The sequence below is a fragment of the Odontesthes bonariensis genome, chromosome 8 (assembly GCF_027942865.1).
Source record: "Odontesthes bonariensis isolate fOdoBon6 chromosome 8, fOdoBon6.hap1, whole genome shotgun sequence".
Lineage (NCBI taxonomy): Eukaryota > Metazoa > Chordata > Actinopteri > Atheriniformes > Atherinopsidae > Odontesthes > Odontesthes bonariensis.
In genome coordinates this window covers 21,956,566-21,980,723 of record NC_134513.1, presented here as the reverse complement: position 1 = coordinate 21,980,723, position 24,158 = coordinate 21,956,566, and the positions used below count along the sequence as shown (strand labels likewise).

At 43.3% G+C, this 24,158-nt stretch overlaps 24 non-coding genes across 24 annotated transcripts; all 24 read left to right on the top strand.

The window, feature by feature from the left end:
• The first annotated feature begins 674 nt into the window (after positions 1–674).
• trnai-aau (transfer RNA isoleucine (anticodon AAU)) lies at positions 675–748 on the top strand. Its single transcript has one exon. It is a non-coding gene; the product is annotated as a tRNA-Ile (tRNA).
• A 1,333-nt stretch (positions 749–2,081) lies between these two features.
• Positions 2,082–2,154, top strand: trnar-ucg (transfer RNA arginine (anticodon UCG)). The gene has a single exon. It is a non-coding gene; the product is annotated as a tRNA-Arg (tRNA).
• Positions 2,155–4,995: 2,841 nt separating this feature from the next.
• trnal-uaa (transfer RNA leucine (anticodon UAA)) lies at positions 4,996–5,077 on the top strand. The gene has a single exon. It is a non-coding gene; the product is annotated as a tRNA-Leu (tRNA).
• A 1,358-nt stretch (positions 5,078–6,435) lies between these two features.
• trnal-uag (transfer RNA leucine (anticodon UAG)) lies at positions 6,436–6,517 on the top strand. The gene has a single exon. It is a non-coding gene; the product is annotated as a tRNA-Leu (tRNA).
• Positions 6,518–7,875: 1,358 nt separating this feature from the next.
• trnal-uag (transfer RNA leucine (anticodon UAG)) lies at positions 7,876–7,957 on the top strand. Its single transcript has one exon. It is a non-coding gene; the product is annotated as a tRNA-Leu (tRNA).
• Positions 7,958–9,315: 1,358 nt separating this feature from the next.
• Positions 9,316–9,397, top strand: trnal-uag (transfer RNA leucine (anticodon UAG)). The gene has a single exon. It is a non-coding gene; the product is annotated as a tRNA-Leu (tRNA).
• A 1,018-nt stretch (positions 9,398–10,415) lies between these two features.
• trnam-cau (transfer RNA methionine (anticodon CAU)) lies at positions 10,416–10,487 on the top strand. Its single transcript has one exon. It is a non-coding gene; the product is annotated as a tRNA-Met (tRNA).
• A 268-nt stretch (positions 10,488–10,755) lies between these two features.
• Positions 10,756–10,837, top strand: trnal-uag (transfer RNA leucine (anticodon UAG)). Its single transcript has one exon. It is a non-coding gene; the product is annotated as a tRNA-Leu (tRNA).
• A 1,358-nt stretch (positions 10,838–12,195) lies between these two features.
• trnal-uag (transfer RNA leucine (anticodon UAG)) lies at positions 12,196–12,277 on the top strand. The gene has a single exon. It is a non-coding gene; the product is annotated as a tRNA-Leu (tRNA).
• Positions 12,278–13,295: 1,018 nt separating this feature from the next.
• trnam-cau (transfer RNA methionine (anticodon CAU)) lies at positions 13,296–13,367 on the top strand. Its single transcript has one exon. It is a non-coding gene; the product is annotated as a tRNA-Met (tRNA).
• A 268-nt stretch (positions 13,368–13,635) lies between these two features.
• On the top strand, positions 13,636–13,717 carry trnal-uag (transfer RNA leucine (anticodon UAG)). Its single transcript has one exon. It is a non-coding gene; the product is annotated as a tRNA-Leu (tRNA).
• A 1,358-nt stretch (positions 13,718–15,075) lies between these two features.
• Positions 15,076–15,157, top strand: trnal-uag (transfer RNA leucine (anticodon UAG)). Its single transcript has one exon. It is a non-coding gene; the product is annotated as a tRNA-Leu (tRNA).
• Positions 15,158–16,175: 1,018 nt separating this feature from the next.
• Positions 16,176–16,247, top strand: trnam-cau (transfer RNA methionine (anticodon CAU)). Its single transcript has one exon. It is a non-coding gene; the product is annotated as a tRNA-Met (tRNA).
• Positions 16,248–16,515: 268 nt separating this feature from the next.
• trnal-uag (transfer RNA leucine (anticodon UAG)) lies at positions 16,516–16,597 on the top strand. Its single transcript has one exon. It is a non-coding gene; the product is annotated as a tRNA-Leu (tRNA).
• A 1,018-nt stretch (positions 16,598–17,615) lies between these two features.
• On the top strand, positions 17,616–17,687 carry trnam-cau (transfer RNA methionine (anticodon CAU)). The gene has a single exon. It is a non-coding gene; the product is annotated as a tRNA-Met (tRNA).
• Positions 17,688–17,955: 268 nt separating this feature from the next.
• Positions 17,956–18,037, top strand: trnal-uag (transfer RNA leucine (anticodon UAG)). Its single transcript has one exon. It is a non-coding gene; the product is annotated as a tRNA-Leu (tRNA).
• Positions 18,038–19,055: 1,018 nt separating this feature from the next.
• On the top strand, positions 19,056–19,127 carry trnam-cau (transfer RNA methionine (anticodon CAU)). The gene has a single exon. It is a non-coding gene; the product is annotated as a tRNA-Met (tRNA).
• A 268-nt stretch (positions 19,128–19,395) lies between these two features.
• trnal-uag (transfer RNA leucine (anticodon UAG)) lies at positions 19,396–19,477 on the top strand. Its single transcript has one exon. It is a non-coding gene; the product is annotated as a tRNA-Leu (tRNA).
• A 1,018-nt stretch (positions 19,478–20,495) lies between these two features.
• On the top strand, positions 20,496–20,567 carry trnam-cau (transfer RNA methionine (anticodon CAU)). Its single transcript has one exon. It is a non-coding gene; the product is annotated as a tRNA-Met (tRNA).
• A 268-nt stretch (positions 20,568–20,835) lies between these two features.
• On the top strand, positions 20,836–20,917 carry trnal-uag (transfer RNA leucine (anticodon UAG)). Its single transcript has one exon. It is a non-coding gene; the product is annotated as a tRNA-Leu (tRNA).
• A 1,018-nt stretch (positions 20,918–21,935) lies between these two features.
• On the top strand, positions 21,936–22,007 carry trnam-cau (transfer RNA methionine (anticodon CAU)). Its single transcript has one exon. It is a non-coding gene; the product is annotated as a tRNA-Met (tRNA).
• Positions 22,008–22,275: 268 nt separating this feature from the next.
• Positions 22,276–22,357, top strand: trnal-uag (transfer RNA leucine (anticodon UAG)). Its single transcript has one exon. It is a non-coding gene; the product is annotated as a tRNA-Leu (tRNA).
• Positions 22,358–23,375: 1,018 nt separating this feature from the next.
• On the top strand, positions 23,376–23,447 carry trnam-cau (transfer RNA methionine (anticodon CAU)). Its single transcript has one exon. It is a non-coding gene; the product is annotated as a tRNA-Met (tRNA).
• A 268-nt stretch (positions 23,448–23,715) lies between these two features.
• Positions 23,716–23,797, top strand: trnal-uag (transfer RNA leucine (anticodon UAG)). Its single transcript has one exon. It is a non-coding gene; the product is annotated as a tRNA-Leu (tRNA).
• Positions 23,798–24,158: the final 361 nt, after the last annotated feature.

Sequence of the window (24,158 nt, the reverse complement as noted above, 5' to 3'; positions counted from 1 at the left end):
CGTACCCGGGTGATCTGCAGTGATCATTTCAGTCCTGACGACTTCACAAAGTCCTTCTCGAAGTTCGCAAACATAACTCTAAAAATGTCTGCGGTGCCATGATAATTGAGTTTCTTTCAGTGTGAAATAAATAGGTTATAGAGTGTTTTCGGGGCAGGCTAGAGCATAGCCGTTCACTTGCGCTAGCTTAGCAACAGGGATATGGGATTTCACAAGGACTGCATGGAATGCAAAAAAAACACCTGGACACATTTCTTACACCCCGGCTGACTTGGAAATGAGGTCCTGTGTCCAAAATCCCGAATGGTCCCTTTAAAGTCGGAGGATTTGACCAGTCTATTACTGCTAAAAAAATCCAAAGGTAAGCTGATGTTACGCAATGATCTTGGCTTCCCCATACTGCCTACACTCAAGCTATAAAAAAAGATGCTTGACTTGAATGAGTAAGTTCTATCACGTTTAGTCATTGTAGCATATAACAAATGATAAAATAATTGCATTGAAAGCATTTTTTGAAGAACTAAAAGTCTTTCAACTCACCTGCTGATAACATCCAAATCCGCAAAACCAAAGGCAAGCTGTATAGAATGTTTGCGTGACTTAAAAAGGTAACAGAGAAAACACTGAGAGCACTTATTCTGGCATAAAATTGCTCATAGGAAAACTCAAAAATTGGCCGGTTAGCTCAGCTGGTCAGAGCGTGGTGCTAATAACGCCAAGGTCATGGGTTCAATCCCCATACTGGCTACAAACATCAGCCACAACAGCACATGTGTAGGTGCCCTTCCATGACACATGACTTTCAAAGATATATCAATATATTTGATGCTGCTTGTCCTGGAACGGATCACATGTGAGCTGACATCCCAAGCCCCGCTTCTCACAGGACATAATCTACACCTCTTCTCGGGTGGACACACAGAAATGCCAATGCAAGACCAGCATGGTTTATTTCCTGAGTCCTGGACCTTCCCTCAGGCCTCCTCACCGTGCAACTGATCCAAAATATCTCCCCTGGGGGGAATCTACATGATACTCTGACCAGATGCCCATGCCGCTAGCCTGATTAACATCGACTTTCAAATCTATTCGAGATTCTGGTCTGACCAAGACAATAACGAATACGATTCGAAATGGCCTGGTCAACCCGCCTCCCTCGGGTTGCTACTGGTTGAGGCCAGAAAAGGCTGTGCCTAAGCTTAAGCCAATCACACCACTCTTTCCTCTGACATATGATTTAGCTACCAGCGGGGCTAACTGGTAGATTAAACTCTTACCAAAGCAAGTAGGGAGCAAGGCGAAAACGTCTTTCCTGTCAAGAAATGATTCAAGGGCTGTTCTTTGCTCGATTTTTAACGAGAATCTCCCGTCGAACACTTTCATCACAGCATCTACAACAGTGTCAAAAGCTTGACGCTGCTCCATGTTGATATTGAATGAAGCGCTTCCGTGTACAATCCATGGGTTGAGTGGCAGTTCAACCACGTCACTACCTTGAACACGCCTCTACCCTGGGCCGTTGCCGCTGCTCAAAGTTGATTGCTTCCCGACAAAGTGGGTGGAGTTCCCACTTTGTCGGGAACTCGAATCAACCTGAACGAGCAGTTTGCCTGAGGTAGTGCAGCAGAGCCGAAGGTGTTGCGTCACTGCGAGGGCGGAGCCTGGGTACAATACTGCCTGATCTGGCTTCATTCAAAGAAGAGTGGCAGAGACTGTATTCTCAGCGTATTCCAGATGACTACGCTTATCACCCTGATCCAAGAGGGTGAGCCTAATCACCACAGAGTGGAAGATGATTTCAGCCCTTATGCATTCGCAATCTCATTCATTTAGTCACCACTCATAAGGAGTGACCAGAGGTGAGCGTTGGAAGGAAGAACGACTGGTAGAACGAGATCCTCCAGTCGTGGTCAAAATGGTCTGATCCCTAAACTCTTCCACTTGAGGCAGCAACTGGTTCTAAGCATGAAGAGGGCCCTCGACCCTTTTCCAACTGAGGATCAGAGCCTCAGACTTGGAGGCACAATTTTATTCCTGGCTGTTTCACACTTGGCAGCAGACCACCCCTGTACAGGCCGGATGACCATGTGGCCTAACGGACAAGGCGTCTGACTTCGGATCAGAAGATTGAGGGTTCGAGTCCCTTCGTGGTTGTCTTGTTTAGTTGTACGCTGTCATTACTGTAAAGAAATCAAGAGCACTGTACTAAGTACTAACCAAATAAACACATGGTGAAAGCTGGTAAGTACTTTGCTTGTTGTACTCCATGTCAGAAATCCTCTGAATGGCATGCCATTAAAGTCGGAGTATTTTACCAGTCTGTTACTGGTAAAAAAATCCAAAGTTAAGCTGATGTTACGCAATAATCTTGGCTTCCCCATACTGCCTATACTCAAGCTATACAAAGATGAGAAACTTGGATGAGTAAGTTCTATCACGTTTAGTCATTGTAGCATATAACAAATGATAAAATAATTGCATTGAAAGCATTATTTGAAGAACTAGAAGTCTTTCAACTCACCTGCTGATAACATCCAAATCTGCAATACCAAAGGCAAGCTGTATAGAATGTTTGTGTGACTTAAATAGGTAACAGAGAAAACACTGAGAGCACTTATTCTCGCACAAATTTGCTCATAGGGCAACTGAAAATCAGGCCGGTTGGCTCAGCTGGTCAGAGCGTGGTGCTAACATCAGCAACAACAGCACATATGTAGGCGCCCTTCCTTAAGACATGACTTTCAAAGATATATCAATATATTTGATGCTGCTTGTCCTGGAACGGATAACAAGGGAAGCAATGTGAGCAGACATCCCTAGCCCCGCTTCTCACAGGACATAATCAACACCTCTTTTCGGGTGGAGAGAAACCAATGCAACACCAGCAATGTATTATTTTGAAGGAGTTCAAGTATCTCTGGGTCTTGTTCACGAGTGAGGGACGAAGGGAGCAGGAGATTGACAGGCGGATCGGTGCGGCGTCTGCAGTGATGCGGGCTCTGCAACGGCCCGTCGTGGTGAAGAAGGAGCTAAGCCAGAAGGCGAAGCTCTCGATTTACCGGTCAGTATATGTTCCTACCCTCACCTATGGTCACGAGCTGTGGGTAGTGACCGAAAGAACGAGATCGCGAATACAAGCGGCCGAAATGAGTTTCCTCCGCAGGGTGTCTGGGCTCTCCCTTAGAGATAGGGTGAGAAGCTCGGTCATCTTGGAAGGGCTCGGAGTAGATCCGCTGCTCTTCCGCATCGAGAGGAGTCAGATGAGGTGGCTCGGGCATCTGGTGAGAATGCCTCCTGGACGCCTCCCCGGTGAGGTGTTCCGGGCCCATCCCACTGGGAGGAGGCCCCGGGGAAGACCCAGGAGACGTTGGAGAGACTATGTCTCTCGGCTGGCCTGGGAACGCCTCGGGGTCCCCCAAGAAGAGCTGGAGGAAGTGGCCGGGGACAGGGATGTCTGGGTTTCTCTAATTAGGCTGCTGCACCCGCGACCCGATCCCCGGACAAGCGGCAGATAATGGATAGATGAATGGGCTCCCATATAGTTGGCTTAAGGTTATCTTTGGTAGTGTGGCCGAGTGGTCTAAAGAGCTGGATTTAGACTTCAGTCTCTGTGGCGGTGTGGGTTCAAATCCTGCCAATATGGCTGCTTTCTTGGTGGCAGTTTCACAATCAAAAGTACAAATCAGTTTAAAAAAAACATCGCAATGAAGAAGATGGAACTCACAGGAAATCATACACATCTGCTGGTCCTTTGGGGAGGTAACCCATATGTCAAGTCCACTTCCACTTTCATCCTCTGATAAGGTTCAAACATGAATCCCAAATCTTTTTAGGTGCCCCTTTCAGTCTTAATGTGTGACAACAGAAAGAAAGCTCATTTTACCCCGTCTAACTTGTTACTGACATTTTGAAGGACTTCAGTTTCTTCTACTGCCAGAGATAAAGGGGACCTTGGTTAGAAATAATTTTTATATGTGGAACTACAGAGAGTCCTTAATAAAGCTTATACGTTAATGTCACACACAACTAAAGAGTCCCTTCAGGGTCACAGAATAAACAGTGAAACAGCACATGCAAAAAAAATGGATGTTACCACTGTGACATTGGCAGCTGGCTGGCAAGCTATCTTTTCCAAGGCTCATGTTTGTTTTTGGCCGTTACTCTTTGGGGTTTTGTAAATGCAGGTCATGGATATGGCTGAGGACAGCGAGATGCTCTGCGTGGTCAGTCAGTAGGTCTAACATTTGTACACTATGACTCAGAGGGCAAACCATTAATTCTGCACTGTTTAAAGCCTTGATGCAATGAATCCTAAGAAAATCATCCCAGTGGAGATGTAATGTTGGGGCTACTAGCCATAGAGACCAAAGTCATTTGAAGTAGCAGATTTTAAACTTCTGTATATCTACTAATGAGGTGGCCTGTTAACATAGTGGTGTAAAGGGATTGAACTGAAAACGGCCTGAAGACGCCATTGAAAGTACTGCGGTGACTGCTAATGTTGTGATGGTAACTTGGAGGTTCCTAGATTTCCAAAACCTTAACCAAGACACATGGAAGCTGAGTTGCACAGCGCTTGTTCCGAGGTGCTTTAAATCCTCAAATGTATCTCCCAACACAATTTCCTGTCTTACGTCTACAGACTGAGATGCAAAAGCAGAGTGGCGCAGCGGAAGCGTGCTGGGCCCATAACCCAGAGGTAGATGGATCGAAACCATCCTCTGCTAGTCGATCATCTTGTTGAGTTCCACCAGTTTATACTCTTCTCTTCCTATGCTCTCTTCTGTAAAGATTTCATGGCGTTAGATGAATAGCACAAGAAATATCTATGGGTGTTGCACAGTGGCAAGACTACAACTGGTACTCATCAGTTGTTATTCTGAGTTAGAAAAGTTTCATCTTACAGGGTCTACTGACAACTGTTGATTACAATCCTTCAGTTCAGTCCAACTTTTAAAGGTGATGCTCCCTTGTAGTTGGCTCAAAGATATCTTTGGTAGTGTGGCCGAGTGGTCTAAGGAACTGGATTTAAGCTCCAGTCTCTGTGGAGGCGTGAGTTCAAATCCCACCACTGCCAATATGGCTGCTTTCTTGGTGGCAGTTTCACAATCAAAAGTACAAATCATTTTAAAAAAAACATCGCAATGAAGAAGATGGAACTCACAGGAAATCATACACATCTGCTGGTCCTTTGGGGAGGTAACCCATATGTCAAGTCCACTTCCACTTTCATCCTCTGATAAGGTTCAAACATGAATCCCAAATCTTTTTAGGTGCCCCTTTCAGTCTTAATGTGTGACAACAGAAAGAAAGCTCATTTTACCCAGTCTAACTTGTTACTGACATTTTGAAGAACTTCAGTTTCTTCTACTGCCAGAGATAAAGGGGACCTTGGTTAGAAATCATTTTTATATGTGGAACTACAGAGAGTCCTTAATAAAGCTTATACGTTAATGTCACACACAACTAAAGAGTCCCTTCAGGGTCACAGAATAAACAGTGAAACAGCACATGCAAAAAAAATGGATGTTACCACTGTGACATTGGCAGCTGGCTGGCAAGCTATCTTTTCCAAGGCTCATGTTTGTTTTTGGCCGTTACTCTTTGGGGTTTTGTAAATGCAGGTCATGGATATGGCTGAGGACAGCGAGATGCTCTGCGTGGTCAGTCAGTAGGTCTAACATTTGTACACTATGACTCAGAGGGCAAACCATTAATTCTGCACTGTTTAAAGCCTTGATGCAATGAATCCTAAGAAAATCATCCCAGTGGAGATGTAATGTTGGGGCTACTAGCCATAGAGACCAAAGTCATTTGAAGTAGCAGATTTTAAACTTCTGTATATCTACTAATGAGGTGGCCTGTTAACATAGTGGTGTAAAGGGATTGAACTGAAAACGGCCTGAAGACGCCATTGAAAGTACTGCGGTGACTGCTAATGTTGTGATGGTAACTTGGAGGTTCCTAGATTTCCAAAACCTTAACCAAGACACATGGAAGCTGAGTTGCACAGCGCTTGTTCCGAGGTGCTTTAAATCCTCAAATGTATCTCCCAACACAATTTCCTGTCTTACGTCTACAGACTGAGATGCAAAAGCAGAGTGGCGCAGCGGAAGCGTGCTGGGCCCATAACCCAGAGGTAGATGGATCGAAACCATCCTCTGCTAGTCGATCATCTTGTTGAGTTCCACCAGTTTATACTCTTCTCTTCCTATGCTCTCTTCTGTAAAGATTTCATGGCGTTAGATGAAGAGCACTAGAAATATCTATGGGTGTTGCACAGTGGCAAGACTACAACTGGTACTCATCAGTTGTTATTCTGAGTTAGAAAAGTTTCATCTTACAGGGTCTACTGACAACTGTTGATTACAATCCTTCAGTTCAGTCCAACTTTTAAAGGTGATGCTCCCTTGTAGTTGGCTCAAAGATATCTTTGGTAGTGTGGCAGAGTGGTCTAAGGCGCTGGATTTAGGCTCCAGTCTCTGTGGAGGCGTGGGTTCAAATCCCACCACTGCCAATATGGCTGCTTTCTTGGTGGCAGTTTCACAATCAAAAGTACAAATCAGTTTAAAAAAAACATCGCCATGAAGAAGATGGAACTCACGGGAAATCATACACATGTGCTGGTCCTTTGGGGAGGTAACCCATATGTCAAGTCCACTTCCACTTTCATCCTCTGATAAGGTTCAAACATGAATCCCAAATCTTTTTAGGTGCCCCTTTCAGTCTTAATGTGTGACAACAGAAAGAAAGCTCATTTTACCCAGTCTAACCTGTTACTGACATTTTGAAGAACTTCAGTTTCTTCTACTGCCAGAGATAAAGGGGACCTTGGTCAGAAATAATTTTTATATGTGGAACTACAGAGAGTCCTTAATAAAGCTTATACGTTAATGTCACACACAACTAAAGAGTCCCTTCAGGGTCACAGAATAAACAGTGAAACAGCACATGCAAAAAAAATGGATGTTACCACTGTGACATTGGCAGCTGGCTGGCAAGCTATCTTTTCCAAGGCTCATGTTTGTTTTTGGCCGTTACTCTTTGGGGTTTTGTAAATGCAGGTCATGGATATGGCTGAGGACAGCGAGATGCTATGCGTGGTCAGTCAGTAGGTCTAACATTTGTACACTATGACTCAGAGGGCAAACCATTAATTCTGCACTGTTTAAAGCCTTGATGCAATGAATCCTAAGAAAATCATCCCAGTGGAGATGTAATGTTGGGGCTACTAGCCATAGAGACCAAAGTCATTTGAAGTAGCAGATTTTAAACTTCTGTATATCTACTAATGAGGTGGCCTGTTAACATAGTGGTGTAAAGGGATTGAACTGAAAACGGCCTGAAGACGCCATTGAAAGTACTGCGGTGACTGCTAATGTTGTGATGGTAACTTGGAGGTTCCTAGATTTCCAAAACCTTAACCAAGACACATGGAAGCTGAGTTGCACAGCGCTTGTTCCGAGGTGCTTTAAATCCTCAAATGTATCTCCCAACACAATTTCCTGTCTTACGTCTACAGACTGAGATGCAAAAGCAGAGTGGCGCAGCGGAAGCGTGCTGGGCCCATAACCCAGAGGTAGATGGATCGAAACCATCCTCTGCTAGTCGATCATCTTGTTGAGTTCCACCAGTTTATACTCTTCTCTTCCTATGCTCTCTTCTGTGAAGATTTCATGGCGTTAGATGAAGAGCACTAGAAATATCTATGGGTGTTGCACAGTGGCAAGACTACAACTGGTACTCATCAGTTGTTATTCTGAGTTAGAAAAGTTTCATCTTACAGGGTCTACTGACAACTGTTGATTACAATCCTTCAGTTCAGTCCAACTTTTAAAGGTGATGCTCCCTTGTAGTTGGCTCAAAGATATCTTTGGTAGTGTGGCCGAGTGGTCTAAGGCGCTGGATTTAGGCTCCAGTCTCTGTGGAGGCGTGGGTTCAAATCCCAACACTGCCAATATGGCTGCTTTCTTGGTGGCAGTTTCACAATCAAAAGTACAAATCAGTTTAAAAAAAACATCGCCATGAAGAAGATGGAACTCACGGGAAATCATACACATGTGCTGGTCCTTTGGGGAGGTAACCCATATGTCAAGTCCACTTCCACTTTCATCCTCTGATAAGGTTCAAACATGAATCCCAAATCTTTTTAGGTGCCCCTTTCAGTCTTAATGTGTGACAACAGAAAGAAAGCTCATTTTACCCAGTCTAACCTGTTACTGACATTTTGAAGAACTTCAGTTTCTTCTACTGCCAGAGATAAAGGGGACCTTGGTCAGAAATAATTTTTATATGTGGAACTACAGAGAGTCCTTAATAAAGCTTATACGTTAATGTCACACACAACTAAAGAGTCCCTTCAGGGTCACAGAATAAACAGTGAAACAGCACATGCAAAAAAAATGGATGTTACCACTGTGACATTGGCAGCTGGCTGGCAAGCTATCTTTTCCAAGGCTCATGTTTGTTTTTGGCCGTTACTCTTTGGGGTTTTGTAAATGCAGGTCATGGATATGGCTGAGGACAGCGAGATGCTATGCGTTGTCAGTCAGTAGGTCTAACATTTGTACACTATGACTCAGAGGGCAAACCATTAATTCTGCACTGTTTAAAGCCTTGATGCAATGAATCCTAAGAAAATCATCCCAGTGGAGATGTAATGTTGGGGCTACTAGCCATAGAGACCAAAGTCATTTGAAGTAGCAGATTTTAAACTTCTGTATATCTACTAATGAGGTGGCCTGTTAACATAGTGGTGTAAAGGGATTGAACTGAAAACGGCCTGAAGACGCCATTGAAAGTACTGCGGTGACTGCTAATGTTGTGATGGTAACTTGGAGGTTCCTAGATTTCCAAAACCTTAACCAAGACACATGGAAGCTGAGTTGCACAGCGCTTGTTCCGAGGTGCTTTAAATCCTCAAATGTATCTCCCAACACAATTTCCTGTCTTACGTCTACAGACTGAGATGCAAAAGCAGAGTGGCGCAGCGGAAGCGTGCTGGGCCCATAACCCAGAGGTAGATGGATCGAAACCATCCTCTGCTAGTCGATCATCTTGTTGAGTTCCACCAGTTTATACTCTTCTCTTCCTATGCTCTCTTCTGTAAAGATTTCATGGCGTTAGATGAAGAGCACTAGAAATATCTATGGGTGTTGCACAGTGGCAAGACTACAACTGGTACTCATCAGTTGTTATTCTGAGTTAGAAAAGTTTCATCTTACAGGGTCTACTGACAACTGTTGATTACAATCCTTCAGTTCAGTCCAACTTTTAAAGGTGATGCTCCCTTGTAGTTGGCTCAAAGATATCTTTGGTAGTGTGGCCGAGTGGTCTAAGGCGCTGGATTTAGGCTCCAGTCTCTGTGGAGGCGTGGGTTCAAATCCCACCACTGCCAATATGGCTGCTTTCTTGGTGGCAGTTTCACAATCAAAAGTACAAATCAGTTTAAAAAAAACATCGCCATGAAGAAGATGGAACTCACGGGAAATCATACACATGTGCTGGTCCTTTGGGGAGGTAACCCATATGTCAAGTCCACTTCCACTTTCATCCTCTGATAAGGTTCAAACATGAATCCCAAATCTTTTTAGGTGCCCCTTTCAGTCTTAATGTGTGACAACAGAAAGAAAGCTCATTTTACCCAGTCTAACCTGTTACTGACATTTTGAAGAACTTCAGTTTCTTCTACTGCCAGAGATAAAGGGGACCTTGGTCAGAAATAATTTTTATATGTGGAACTACAGAGAGTCCTTAATAAAGCTTATACGTTAATGTCACACACAACTAAAGAGTCCCTTCAGGGTCACAGAATAAACAGTGAAACAGCACATGCAAAAAAAATGGATGTTACCACTGTGACATTGGCAGCTGGCTGGCAAGCTATCTTTTCCAAGGCTCATGTTTGTTTTTGGCCGTTACTCTTTGGGGTTTTGTAAATGCAGGTCATGGATATGGCTGAGGACAGCGAGATGCTATGCGTGGTCAGTCAGTAGGTCTAACATTTGTACACTATGACTCAGAGGGCAAACCATTAATTCTGCACTGTTTAAAGCCTTGATGCAATGAATCCTAAGAAAATCATCCCAGTGGAGATGTAATGTTGGGGCTACTAGCCATAGAGACCAAAGTCATTTGAAGTAGCAGATTTTAAACTTCTGTATATCTACTAATGAGGTGGCCTGTTAACATAGTGGTGTAAAGGGATTGAACTGAAAACGGCCTGAAGACGCCATTGAAAGTACTGCGGTGACTGCTAATGTTGTGATGGTAACTTGGAGGTTCCTAGATTTCCAAAACCTTAACCAAGACACATGGAAGCTGAGTTGCACAGCGCTTGTTCCGAGGTGCTTTAAATCCTCAAATGTATCATCCAACACAATTTCCTGTCTTACGTCTACAGACTGAGAAGCAAAAGCAGAGTGGCGCAGCGGAAGCGTGCTGGGCCCATAACCCAGAGGTCGATGGATCGAAACCATCCTCTGCTAGTAGATCATCTTGTTGAGTTCCACCAGTTTATACTCTTCTCTTCCTATGCTCTCTTCTGTAAAGATTTCATGGCGTTAGATGAAGAGCACTAGAAATATCTATGGGTGTTGCACAGTGGCAAGACTACAACTGGTACTCATCAGTTGTTATTCTGAGTTAGAAAAGTTTCATCTTACAGGGTCTACTGACAACTGTTGATTACAATCCTTCAGTTCAGTCCAACTTTTAAAGGTGATGCTCCCTTGTAGTTGGCTCAAAGATATCTTTGGTAGTGTGGCCGAGTGGTCTAAGGCGCTGGATTTAGGCTCCAGTCTCTGTGGAGGCGTGGGTTCAAATCCCACCACTGCCAATATGGCTGCTTTCTTGGTGGCAGTTTCACAATCAAAAGTACAAATCAGTTTAAAAAAAACATCGCCATGAAGAAGATGGAACTCACGGGAAATCATACACATGTGCTGGTCCTTTGGGGAGGTAACCCATATGTCAAGTCCACTTCCACTTTCATCCTCTGATAAGGTTCAAACATGAATCCCAAATCTTTTTAGGTGCCCCTTTCAGTCTTAATGTGTGACAACAGAAAGAAAGCTCATTTTACCCAGTCTAACCTGTTACTGACATTTTGAAGAACTTCAGTTTCTTCTACTGCCAGAGATAAAGGGGATCTTGGTCAGAAATAATTTTTATATGTGGAACTACAGAGAGTCCTTAATAAAGCTTATACGTTAATGTCACACACAACTAAAGAGTCCCTTCAGGGTCACAGAATAAACAGTGAAACAGCACATGCAAAAAAAATGGATGTTACCACTGTGACATTGGCAGCTGGCTGGCAAGCTATCTTTTCCAAGGCTCATGTTTGTTTTTGGCCGTTACTCTTTGGGGTTTTGTAAATGCAGGTCATGGATATGGCTGAGGACAGCGAGATGCTATGCGTTGTCAGTCAGTAGGTCTAACATTTGTACACTATGACTCAGAGGGCAAACCATTAATTCTGCACTGTTTAAAGCCTTGATGCAATGAATCCTAAGAAAATCATCCCAGTGGAGATGTAATGTTGGGGCTACTAGCCATAGAGACCAAAGTCATTTGAAGTAGCAGATTTTAAACTTCTGTATATCTACTAATGAGGTGGCCTGTTAACATAGTGGTGTAAAGGGATTGAACTGAAAACGGCCTGAAGACGCCATTGAAAGTACTGCGGTGACTGCTAATGTTGTGATGGTAACTTGGAGGTTCCTAGATTTCCAAAACCTTAACCAAGACACATGGAAGCTGAGTTGCACAGCGCTTGTTCCGAGGTGCTTTAAATCCTCAAATGTATCTCCCAACACAATTTCCTGTCTTACGTCTACAGACTGAGATGCAAAAGCAGAGTGGCGCAGCGGAAGCGTGCTGGGCCCATAACCCAGAGGTAGATGGATCGAAACCATCCTCTGCTAGTCGATCATCTTGTTGAGTTCCACCAGTTTATACTCTTCTCTTCCTATGCTCTCTTCTGTAAAGATTTCATGGCGTTAGATGAAGAGCACTAGAAATATCTATGGGTGTTGCACAGTGGCAAGACTACAACTGGTACTCATCAGTTGTTATTCTGAGTTAGAAAAGTTTCATCTTACAGGGTCTACTGACAACTGTTGATTACAATCCTTCAGTTCAGTCCAACTTTTAAAGGTGATGCTCCCTTGTAGTTGGCTCAAAGATATCTTTGGTAGTGTGGCCGAGTGGTCTAAGGCGCTGGATTTAGGCTCCAGTCTCTGTGGAGGCGTGGGTTCAAATCCCACCACTGCCAATATGGCTGCTTTCTTGGTGGCAGTTTCACAATCAAAAGTACAAATCAGTTTAAAAAAAACATCGCCATGAAGAAGATGGAACTCACGGGAAATCATACACATGTGCTGGTCCTTTGGGGAGGTAACCCATATGTCAAGTCCACTTCCACTTTCATCCTCTGATAAGGTTCAAACATGAATCCCAAATCTTTTTAGGTGCCCCTTTCAGTCTTAATGTGTGACAACAGAAAGAAAGCTCATTTTACCCAGTCTAACCTGTTACTGACATTTTGAAGAACTTCAGTTTCTTCTACTGCCAGAGATAAAGGGGACCTTGGTCAGAAATAATTTTTATATGTGGAACTACAGAGAGTCCTTAATAAAGCTTATACGTTAATGTCACACACAACTAAAGAGTCCCTTCAGGGTCACAGAATAAACAGTGAAACAGCACATGCAAAAAAAATGGATGTTACCACTGTGACATTGGCAGCTGGCTGGCAAGCTATCTTTTCCAAGGCTCATGTTTGTTTTTGGCCGTTACTCTTTGGGGTTTTGTAAATGCAGGTCATGGATATGGCTGAGGACAGCGAGATGCTATGCGTGGTCAGTCAGTAGGTCTAACATTTGTACACTATGACTCAGAGGGCAAACCATTAATTCTGCACTGTTTAAAGCCTTGATGCAATGAATCCTAAGAAAATCATCCCAGTGGAGATGTAATGTTGGGGCTACTAGCCATAGAGACCAAAGTCATTTGAAGTAGCAGATTTTAAACTTCTGTATATCTACTAATGAGGTGGCCTGTTAACATAGTGGTGTAAAGGGATTGAACTGAAAACGGCCTGAAGACGCCATTGAAAGTACTGCGGTGACTGCTAATGTTGTGATGGTAACTTGGAGGTTCCTAGATTTCCAAAACCTTAACCAAGACACATGGAAGCTGAGTTGCACAGCGCTTGTTCCGAGGTGCTTTAAATCCTCAAATGTATCATCCAACACAATTTCCTGTCTTACGTCTACAGACTGAGAAGCAAAAGCAGAGTGGCGCAGCGGAAGCGTGCTGGGCCCATAACCCAGAGGTCGATGGATCGAAACCATCCTCTGCTAGTAGATCATCTTGTTGAGTTCCACCAGTTTATACTCTTCTCTTCCTATGCTCTCTTCTGTAAAGATTTCATGGCGTTAGATGAAGAGCACTAGAAATATCTATGGGTGTTGCACAGTGGCAAGACTACAACTGGTACTCATCAGTTGTTATTCTGAGTTAGAAAAGTTTCATCTTACAGGGTCTACTGACAACTGTTGATTACAATCCTTCAGTTCAGTCCAACTTTTAAAGGTGATGCTCCCTTGTAGTTGGCTCAAAGATATCTTTGGTAGTGTGGCCGAGTGGTCTAAGGCGCTGGATTTAGGCTCCAGTCTCTGTGGAGGCGTGGGTTCAAATCCCACCACTGCCAATATGGCTGCTTTCTTGGTGGCAGTTTCACAATCAAAAGTACAAATCAGTTTAAAAAAAACATCGCCATGAAGAAGATGGAACTCACGGGAAATCATACACATGTGCTGGTCCTTTGGGGAGGTAACCCATATGTCAAGTCCACTTCCACTTTCATCCTCTGATAAGGTTCAAACATGAATCCCAAATCTTTTTAGGTGCCCCTTTCAGTCTTAATGTGTGACAACAGAAAGAAAGCTCATTTTACCCAGTCTAACCTGTTACTGACATTTTGAAGAACTTCAGTTTCTTCTACTGCCAGAGATAAAGGGGATCTTGGTCAGAAATAATTTTTATATGTGGAACTACAGAGAGTCCTTAATAAAGCTTATACGTTAATGTCACACACAACTAAAGAGTCCCTTCAGGGTCACAGAATAAACAGTGAAACAGCACATGCAAAAAAAATGGATGTTACCACTGTGACATTGGCAGCTGGCTGGCAAGCTATCTTTTCCAAGGCTCATGTTTGTTTTTGGCCGTTACTCTTTGGGGTTTTGTAAATGCAGGTCATGGATATGGCTGAGGACAGCGAGATGCTATGCGTTGTCAGTCAGTAGGTCTAACATTTGTACACTATGACTCAGAGGGCAAACCATTAATTCTGCACTGTTTAAAGCCTTGATGCAATGAATCCTAAGAAAATCATCCCAGTGGAGATGTAATGTTGGGGCTACTAGCCATAGAGACCAAAGTCATTTGAAGTAGCAGATTTTAAACTTCTGTATATCTACTAATGAGGTGGCCTGTTAACATAGTGGTGTAAAGGGATTGAACTGAAAACGGCCTGAAGACGCCATTGAAAGTACTGCGGTGACTGCTAATGTTGTGATGGTAACTTGGAGGTTCCTAGATTTCCAAAACCTTAACCAAGACACATGGAAGCTGAGTTGCACAGCGCTTGTTCCGAGGTGCTTTAAATCCTCAAATGTATCTCCCAACACAATTTCCTGTCTTACGTCTACAGACTGAGATGCAAAAGCAGAGTGGCGCAGCGGAAGCGTGCTGGGCCCATAACCCAGAGGTAGATGGATCGAAACCATCCTCTGCTAGTCGATCATCTTGTTGAGTTCCACCAGTTTATACTCTTCTCTTCCTATGCTCTCTTCTGTAAAGATTTCATGGCGTTAGATGAAGAGCACTAGAAATATCTATGGGTGTTGCACAGTGGCAAGACTACAACTGGTACTCATCAGTTGTTATTCTGAGTTAGAAAAGTTTCATCTTACAGGGTCTACTGACAACTGTTGATTACAATCCTTCAGTTCAGTCCAACTTTTAAAGGTGATGCTCCCTTGTAGTTGGCTCAAAGATATCTTTGGTAGTGTGGCCGAGTGGTCTAAGGCGCTGGATTTAGGCTCCAGTCTCTGTGGAGGCGTGGGTTCAAATCCCACCACTGCCAATATGGCTGCTTTCTTGGTGGCAGTTTCACAATCAAAAGTACAAATCAGTTTAAAAAAAACATCGCCATGAAGAAGATGGAACTCACGGGAAATCATACACATGTGCTGGTCCTTTGGGGAGGTAACCCATATGTCAAGTCCACTTCCACTTTCATCCTCTGATAAGGTTCAAACATGAATCCCAAATCTTTTTAGGTGCCCCTTTCAGTCTTAATGTGTGACAACAGAAAGAAAGCTCATTTTACCCAGTCTAACCTGTTACTGACATTTTGAAGAACTTCAGTTTCTTCTACTGCCAGAGATAAAGGGGACCTTGGTCAGAAATAATTTTTATATGTGGAACTACAGAGAGTCCTTAATAAAGCTTATACGTTAATGTCACACACAACTAAAGAGTCCCTTCAGGGTCACAGAATAAACAGTGAAACAGCACATGCAAAAAAAATGGATGTTACCACTGTGACATTGGCAGCTGGCTGGCAAGCTATCTTTTCCAAGGCTCATGTTTGTTTTTGGCCGTTACTCTTTGGGGTTTTGTAAATGCAGGTCATGGATATGGCTGAGGACAGCGAGATGCTATGCGTGGTCAGTCAGTAGGTCTAACATTTGTACACTATGACTCAGAGGGCAAACCATTAATTCTGCACTGTTTAAAGCCTTGATGCAATGAATCCTAAGAAAATCATCCCAGTGGAGATGTAATGTTGGGGCTACTAGCCATAGAGACCAAAGTCATTTGAAGTAGCAGATTTTAAACTTCTGTATATCTACTAATGAGGTGGCCTGTTAACATAGTGGTGTAAAGGGATTGAACTGAAAACGGCCTGAAGACGCCATTGAAAGTACTGCGGTGACTGCTAATGTTGTGATGGTAACTTGGAGGTTCCTAGATTTCCAAAACCTTAACCAAGACACATGGAAGCTGAGTTGCACAGCGCTTGTTCCGAGGTGCTTTAAATCCTCAAATGTATCATCCAACACAATTTCCTGTCTTACGTCTACAGACTGAGAAGCAAAAGCAGAGTGGCGCAGCGGAAGCGTGCTGGGCCCATAACCCAGAGGTCGATGGATCGAAACCATCCTCTGCTAGTAGATCATCTTGTTGAGTTCCACCAGTTTATACTCTTCTCTTCCTATGCTCTCTTCTGTAAAGATTTCATGGCGTTAGATGAAGAGCACTAGAAATATCTATGGGTGTTGCACAGTGGCAAGACTACAACTGGTACTCATCAGTTGTTATTCTGAGTTAGAAAAGTTTCATCTTACAGGGTCTACTGACAACTGTTGATTACAATCCTTCAGTTCAGTCCAACTTTTAAAGGTGATGCTCCCTTGTAGTTGGCTCAAAGATATCTTTGGTAGTGTGGCCGAGTGGTCTAAGGCGCTGGATTTAGGCTCCAGTCTCTGTGGAGGCGTGGGTTCAAATCCCACCACTGCCAATATGGCTGCTTTCTTGGTGGCAGTTTCACAATCAAAAGTACAAATCAGTTTAAAAAAAACATCGCCATGAAGAAGATGGAACTCACGGGAAATCATACACATGTGCTGGTCCTTTGGGGAGGTAACCCATATGTCAAGTCCACTTCCACTTTCATCCTCTGATAAGGTTCAAACATGAATCCCAAATCTTTTTAGGTGCCCCTTTCAGTCTTAATGTGTGACAACAGAAAGAAAGCTCATTTTACCCAGTCTAACCTGTTACTGACATTTTGAAGGACTTCAGTTTCTTCTACTGCCAGAGATAAAGGGGACCTTGGTCAGAAATAATTTTTATATGTGGAACTACAGAGAGTCCTTAATAAAGCTTATACGTTAATGTCACACACAACTAAAGAGTCCCTTCAGGGTCACAGAATAAACAGTGAAACAGCACATGCAAAAAAAATGGATGTTACCACTGTGACATTGGCAGCTGGCTGGCAAGCTATCTTTTCCAAGGCTCATGTTTGTTTTTGGCCGTTACTCTTTGGGGTTTTGTAAATGCAGGTCATGGATATGGCTGAGGACAGCGAGATGCTATGCGTGGTCAGTCAGTAGGTCTAACATTTGTACACTATGACTCAGAGGGCAAACCATTAATTCTGCACTGTTTAAAGCCTTGATGCAATGAATCCTAAGAAAATCATCCCAGTGGAGATGTAATGTTGGGGCTACTAGCCATAGAGACCAAAGTCATTTGAAGTAGCAGATTTTAAACTTCTGTGTATCTACTAATGAGGTGGCCTGTTAACATAGTGGTGTAAAGGGATTGAACTGAAAACGGCCTGAAGACGCCATTGAAAGTACTGCGGTGACTGCTAATGTTGTGATGGTAACTTGGAGGTTCCTAGATTTCCAAAACCTTAACCAAGACACATGGAAGCTGAGTTGCACAGCGCTTGTTCCGAGGTGCTTTAAATCCTCAAATGTATCATCCAACACAATTTCCTGTCTTACGTCTACAGACTGAGATGCAAAAGCAGAGTGGCGCAGCGGAAGCGTGCTGGGCCCATAACCCAGAGGTCGATGGATCGAAACCATCCTCTGCTAGTCGATCATCTTGTTGAGTTCCACCAGTTTATACTCTTCTCTTCCTATGCTCTCTTCTGTAAAGATTTCATGGCGTTAGATGAAGAGCACTAGAAATATCTATGGGTGTTGCACAGTGGCAAGACTACAACTGGTACTCATCAGTTGTTATTCTGAGTTAGAAAAGTTTCATCTTACAGGGTCTACTGACAACTGTTGATTACAATCCTTCAGTTCAGTCCAACTTTTAAAGGTGATGCTCCCTTGTAGTTGGCTCAAAGATATCTTTGGTAGTGTGGCCGAGTGGTCTAAGGCGCTGGATTTAGGCTCCAGTCTCTGTGGAGGCGTGGGTTCAAATCCCACCACTGCCAATATGGCTGCTTTCTTGGTGGCAGTTTCACAATCAAAAGTACAAATCAGTTTAAAAAAAACATCGCCATGAAGAAGATGGAACTCACGGGAAATCATACACATGTGCTGGTCCTTTGGGGAGGTAACCCATATGTCAAGTCCACTTCCACTTTCATCCTCTGATAAGGTTCAAACATGAATCCCAAATCTTTTTAGGTGCCCCTTTCAGTCTTAATGTGTGACAACAGAAAGAAAGCTCATTTTACCCAGTCTAACCTGTTACTGACATTTTGAAGGACTTCAGTTTCTTCTACTGCCAGAGATAAAGGGGACCTTGGTCAGAAATAATTTTTATATGTGGAACTACAGAGAGTCCTTAATAAAGCTTATACGTTAATGTCACACACAACTAAAGAGTCCCTTCAGGGTCACAGAATAAACAGTGAAACAGCACATGCAAAAAAAATGGATGTTACCACTGTGACATTGGCAGCTGGCTGGCAAGCTATCTTTTCCAAGGCTCATGTTTGTTTTTGGCCGTTACTCTTTGGGGTTTTGTAAATGCAGGTCATGGATATGGCTGAGGACAGCGAGATGCTATGCGTGGTCAGTCAGTAGGTCTAACATTTGTACACTATGACTCAGAGGGCAAACCATTAATTCTGCACTGTTTAAAGCCTTGATGCAATGAATCCTAAGAAAATCATCCCAGTGGAGATGTAATGTTGGGGCTACTAGCCATAGAGACCAAAGTCATTTGAAGTAGCAGATTTTAAACTTCTGTGTATCTACTAATGAGGTGGCCTGTTAACATAGTGGTGTAAAGGGATTGAACTGAAAACGGCCTGAAGACGCCATTGAAAGTACTGCGGTGACTGCTAATGTTGTGATGGTAACTTGGAGGTTCCTAGATTTCCAAAACCTTAACCAAGACACATGGAAGCTGAGTTGCACAGCGCTTGTTCCGAGGTGCTTTAAATCCTCAAATGTATCATCCAACACAATTTCCTGTCTTACGTCTACAGACTGAGAAGCAAAAGCAGAGTGGCGCAGCGGAAGCGTGCTGGGCCCATAACCCAGAGGTCGATGGATCGAAACCATCCTCTGCTAGTAGATCATCTTGTTGAGTTCCACCAGTTTATACTCTTCTCTTCCTATGCTCTCTTCTGTAAAGATTTCATGGCGTTAGATGAAGAGCACTAGAAATATCTATGGGTGTTGCACAGTGGCAAGACTACAACTGGTACTCATCAGTTGTTATTCTGAGTTAGAAAAGTTTCATCTTACAGGGTCTACTGACAACTGTTGATTACAATCCTTCAGTTCAGTCCAACTTTTAAAGGTGATGCTCCCTTGTAGTTGGCTCAAAGATATCTTTGGTAGTGTGGCCGAGTGGTCTAAGGCGCTGGATTTAGGCTCCAGTCTCTGTGGAGGCGTGGGTTCAAATCCCACCACTGCCAATATGGCTGCTTTCTTGGTGGCAGTTTCACAATCAAAAGTACAAATCAGTTTAAAAAAAACATCGCCATGAAGAAGATGGAACTCACGGGAAATCATACACATGTGCTGGTCCTTTGGGGAGGTAACCCATATGTCAAGTCCACTTCCACTTTCATCCTCTGATAAGGTTCAAACATGAATCCCAAATCTTTTTAGGTGCCCCTTTCAGTCTTAATGTGTGACAACAGAAAGAAAGCTCATTTTACCCAGTCTAACCTGTTACTGACATTTTGAAGGACTTCAGTTTCTTCTACTGCCAGAGATAAAGGGGACCTTGGTCAGAAATAATTTTTATATGTGGAACTACAGAGAGTCCTTAATAAAGCTTATACGTTAATGTCACACACAACTAAAGAGTCCCTTCAGGGTCACAGAATAAACAGTGAAACAGCACATGCAAAAAAAATGGATGTTACCACTGTGACATTGGCAGCTGGCTGGCAAGCTATCTTTTCCAAGGCTCATGTTTGTTTTTGGCCGTTACTCTTTGGGGTTTTGTAAATGCAGGTCATGGATATGGCTGAGGACAGCGAGATGCTATGCGTGGTCAGTCAGTAGGTCTAACATTTGTACACTATGACTCAGAGGGCAAACCATTAATTCTGCACTGTTTAAAGCCTTGATGCAATGAATCCTAAGAAAATCATCCCAGTGGAGATGTAATGTTGGGGCTACTAGCCATAGAGACCAAAGTCATTTGAAGTAGCAGATTTTAAACTTCTGTGTATCTACTAATGAGGTGGCCTGTTAACATAGTGGTGTAAAGGGATTGAACTGAAAACGGCCTGAAGACGCCATTGAAAGTACTGCGGTGACTGCTAATGTTGTGATGGTAACTTGGAGGTTCCTAGATTTCCAAAACCTTAACCAAGACACATGGAAGCTGAGTTGCACAGCGCTTGTTCCGAGGTGCTTTAAATCCTCAAATGTATCATCCAACACAATTTCCTGTCTTACGTCTACAGACTGAGATGCAAAAGCAGAGTGGCGCAGCGGAAGCGTGCTGGGCCCATAACCCAGAGGTCGATGGATCGAAACCATCCTCTGCTAGTCGATCATCTTGTTGAGTTCCACCAGTTTATACTCTTCTCTTCCTATGCTCTCTTCTGTAAAGATTTCATGGCGTTAGATGAAGAGCACTAGAAATATCTATGGGTGTTGCACAGTGGCAAGACTACAACTGGTACTCATCAGTTGTTATTCTGAGTTAGAAAAGTTTCATCTTACAGGGTCTACTGACAACTGTTGATTACAATCCTTCAGTTCAGTCCAACTTTTAAAGGTGATGCTCCCTTGTAGTTGGCTCAAAGATATCTTTGGTAGTGTGGCCGAGTGGTCTAAGGCGCTGGATTTAGGCTCCAGTCTCTGTGGAGGCGTGGGTTCAAATCCCACCACTGCCAATATGGCTGCTTTCTTGGTGGCAGTTTCACAATCAAAAGTACAAATCAGTTTAAAAAAAACATCGCCATGAAGAAGATGGAACTCACGGGAAATCATACACATGTGCTGGTCCTTTGGGGAGGTAACCCATATGTCAAGTCCACTTCCACTTTCATCCTCTGATAAGGTTCAAACATGAATCCCAAATCTTTTTAGGTGCCCCTTTCAGTCTTAATGTGTGACAACAGAAAGAAAGCTCATTTTACCCAGTCTAACCTGTTACTGACATTTTGAAGGACTTCAGTTTCTTCTACTGCCAGAGATAAAGGGGACCTTGGTCAGAAATAATTTTTATATGTGGAACTACAGAGAGTCCTTAATAAAGCTTATACGTTAATGTCACACACAACTAAAGAGTCCCTTCAGGGTCACAGAATAAACAGTGAAACAGCACATGCAAAAAAAATGGATGTTACCACTGTGACATTGGCAGCTGGCTGGCAAGCTATCTTTTCCAAGGCTCATGTTTGTTTTTGGCCGTTACTCTTTGGGGTTTTGTAAATGCAGGTCATGGATATGGCTGAGGACAGCGAGATGCTATGCGTGGTCAGTCAGTAGGTCTAACATTTGTACACTATGACTCAGAGGGCAAACCATTAATTCTGCACTGTTTAAAGCCTTGATGCAATGAATCCTAAGAAAATCATCCCAGTGGAGATGTAATGTTGGGGCTACTAGCCATAGAGACCAAAGTCATTTGAAGTAGCAGATTTTAAACTTCTGTGTATCTACTAATGAGGTGGCCTGTTAACATAGTGGTGTAAAGGGATTGAACTGAAAACGGCCTGAAGACGCCATTGAAAGTACTGCGGTGACTGCTAATGTTGTGATGGTAACTTGGAGGTTCCTAGATTTCCAAAACCTTAACCAAGACACATGGAAGCTGAGTTGCACAGCGCTTGTTCCGAGGTGCTTTAAATCCTCAAATGTATCATCCAACACAATTTCCTGTCTTACGTCTACAGACTGAGAAGCAAAAGCAGAGTGGCGCAGCGGAAGCGTGCTGGGCCCATAACCCAGAGGTCGATGGATCGAAACCATCCTCTGCTAGTAGATCATCTTGTTGAGTTCCACCAGTTTATACTCTTCTCTTCCTATGCTCTCTTCTGTAAAGATTTCATGGCGTTAGATGAAGAGCACTAGAAATATCTATGGGTGTTGCACAGTGGCAAGACTACAACTGGTACTCATCAGTTGTTATTCTGAGTTAGAAAAGTTTCATCTTACAGGGTCTACTGACAACTGTTGATTACAATCCTTCAGTTCAGTCCAACTTTTAAAGGTGATGCTCCCTTGTAGTTGGCTCAAAGATATCTTTGGTAGTGTGGCCGAGTGGTCTAAGGCGCTGGATTTAGGCTCCAGTCTCTGTGGAGGCGTGGGTTCAAATCCCACCACTGCCAATATGGCTGCTTTCTTGGTGGCAGTTTCACAATCAAAAGTACAAATCAGTTTAAAAAAAACATCGCCATGAAGAAGATGGAACTCACGGGAAATCATACACATGTGCTGGTCCTTTGGGGAGGTAACCCATATGTCAAGTCCACTTCCACTTTCATCCTCTGATAAGGTTCAAACATGAATCCCAAATCTTTTTAGGTGCCCCTTTCAGTCTTAATGTGTGACAACAGAAAGAAAGCTCATTTTACCCAGTCTAACCTGTTACTGACATTTTGAAGGACTTCAGTTTCTTCTACTGCCAGAGATAAAGGGGACCTTGGTCAGAAATAATTTTTATATGTGGAACTACAGAGAGTCCTTAATAAAGCTTATACGTTAATGTCACACACAACTAAAGAGTCCCTTCAGGGTCACAGAATAAACAGTGAAACAGCACATGCAAAAAAAATGGATGTTACCACTGTGACATTGGCAGCTGGCTGGCAAGCTATCTTTTCCAAGGCTCATGTTTGTTTTTGGCCGTTACTCTTTGGGGTTTTGTAAATGCAGGTCATGGATATGGCTGAGGACAGCGAGATGCTATGCGTGGTCAGTCAGTAGGTCTAACATTTGTACACTATGACTCAGAGGGCAAACCATTAATTCTGCACTGTTTAAAGCCTTGATGCAATGAATCCTAAGAAAATCATCCCAGTGGAGATGTAATGTTGGGGCTACTAGCCATAGAGACCAAAGTCATTTGAAGTAGCAGATTTTAAACTTCTGTGTATCTACTAATGAGGTGGCCTGTTAACATAGTGGTGTAAAGGGATTGAACTGAAAACGGCCTGAAGACGCCATTGAAAGTACTGCGGTGACTGCTAATGTTGTGATGGTAACTTGGAGGTTCCTAGATTTCCAAAACCTTAACCAAGACACATGGAAGCTGAGTTGCACAGCGCTTGTTCCGAGGTGCTTTAAATCCTCAAATGTATCATCCAACACAATTTCCTGTCTTACGTCTACAGACTGAGATGCAAAAGCAGAGTGGCGCAGCGGAAGCGTGCTGGGCCCATAACCCAGAGGTCGATGGATCGAAACCATCCTCTGCTAGTCGATCATCTTGTTGAGTTCCACCAGTTTATACTCTTCTCTTCCTATGCTCTCTTCTGTAAAGATTTCATGGCGTTAGATGAAGAGCACTAGAAATATCTATGGGTGTTGCACAGTGGCAAGACTACAACTGGTACTCATCAGTTGTTATTCTGAGTTAGAAAAGTTTCATCTTACAGGGTCTACTGACAACTGTTGATTACAATCCTTCAGTTCAGTCCAACTTTTAAAGGTGATGCTCCCTTGTAGTTGGCTCAAAGATATCTTTGGTAGTGTGGCCGAGTGGTCTAAGGCGCTGGATTTAGGCTCCAGTCTCTGTGGAGGCGTGGGTTCAAATCCCACCACTGCCAATATGGCTGCTTTCTTGGTGGCAGTTTCACAATCAAAAGTACAAATCAGTTTAAAAAAAACATCGCCATGAAGAAGATGGAACTCACGGGAAATCATACACATGTGCTGGTCCTTTGGGGAGGTAACCCATATGTCAAGTCCACTTCCACTTTCATCCTCTGATAAGGTTCAAACATGAATCCCAAATCTTTTTAGGTGCCCCTTTCAGTCTTAATGTGTGACAACAGAAAGAAAGCTCATTTTACCCAGTCTAACCTGTTACTGACATTTTGAAGAACTTCAGTTTCTTCTACTGCCAGAGATAAAGGGGACCTTGGTCAGAAATAATTTTTATATGTGGAACTACAGAGAGTCCTTAAT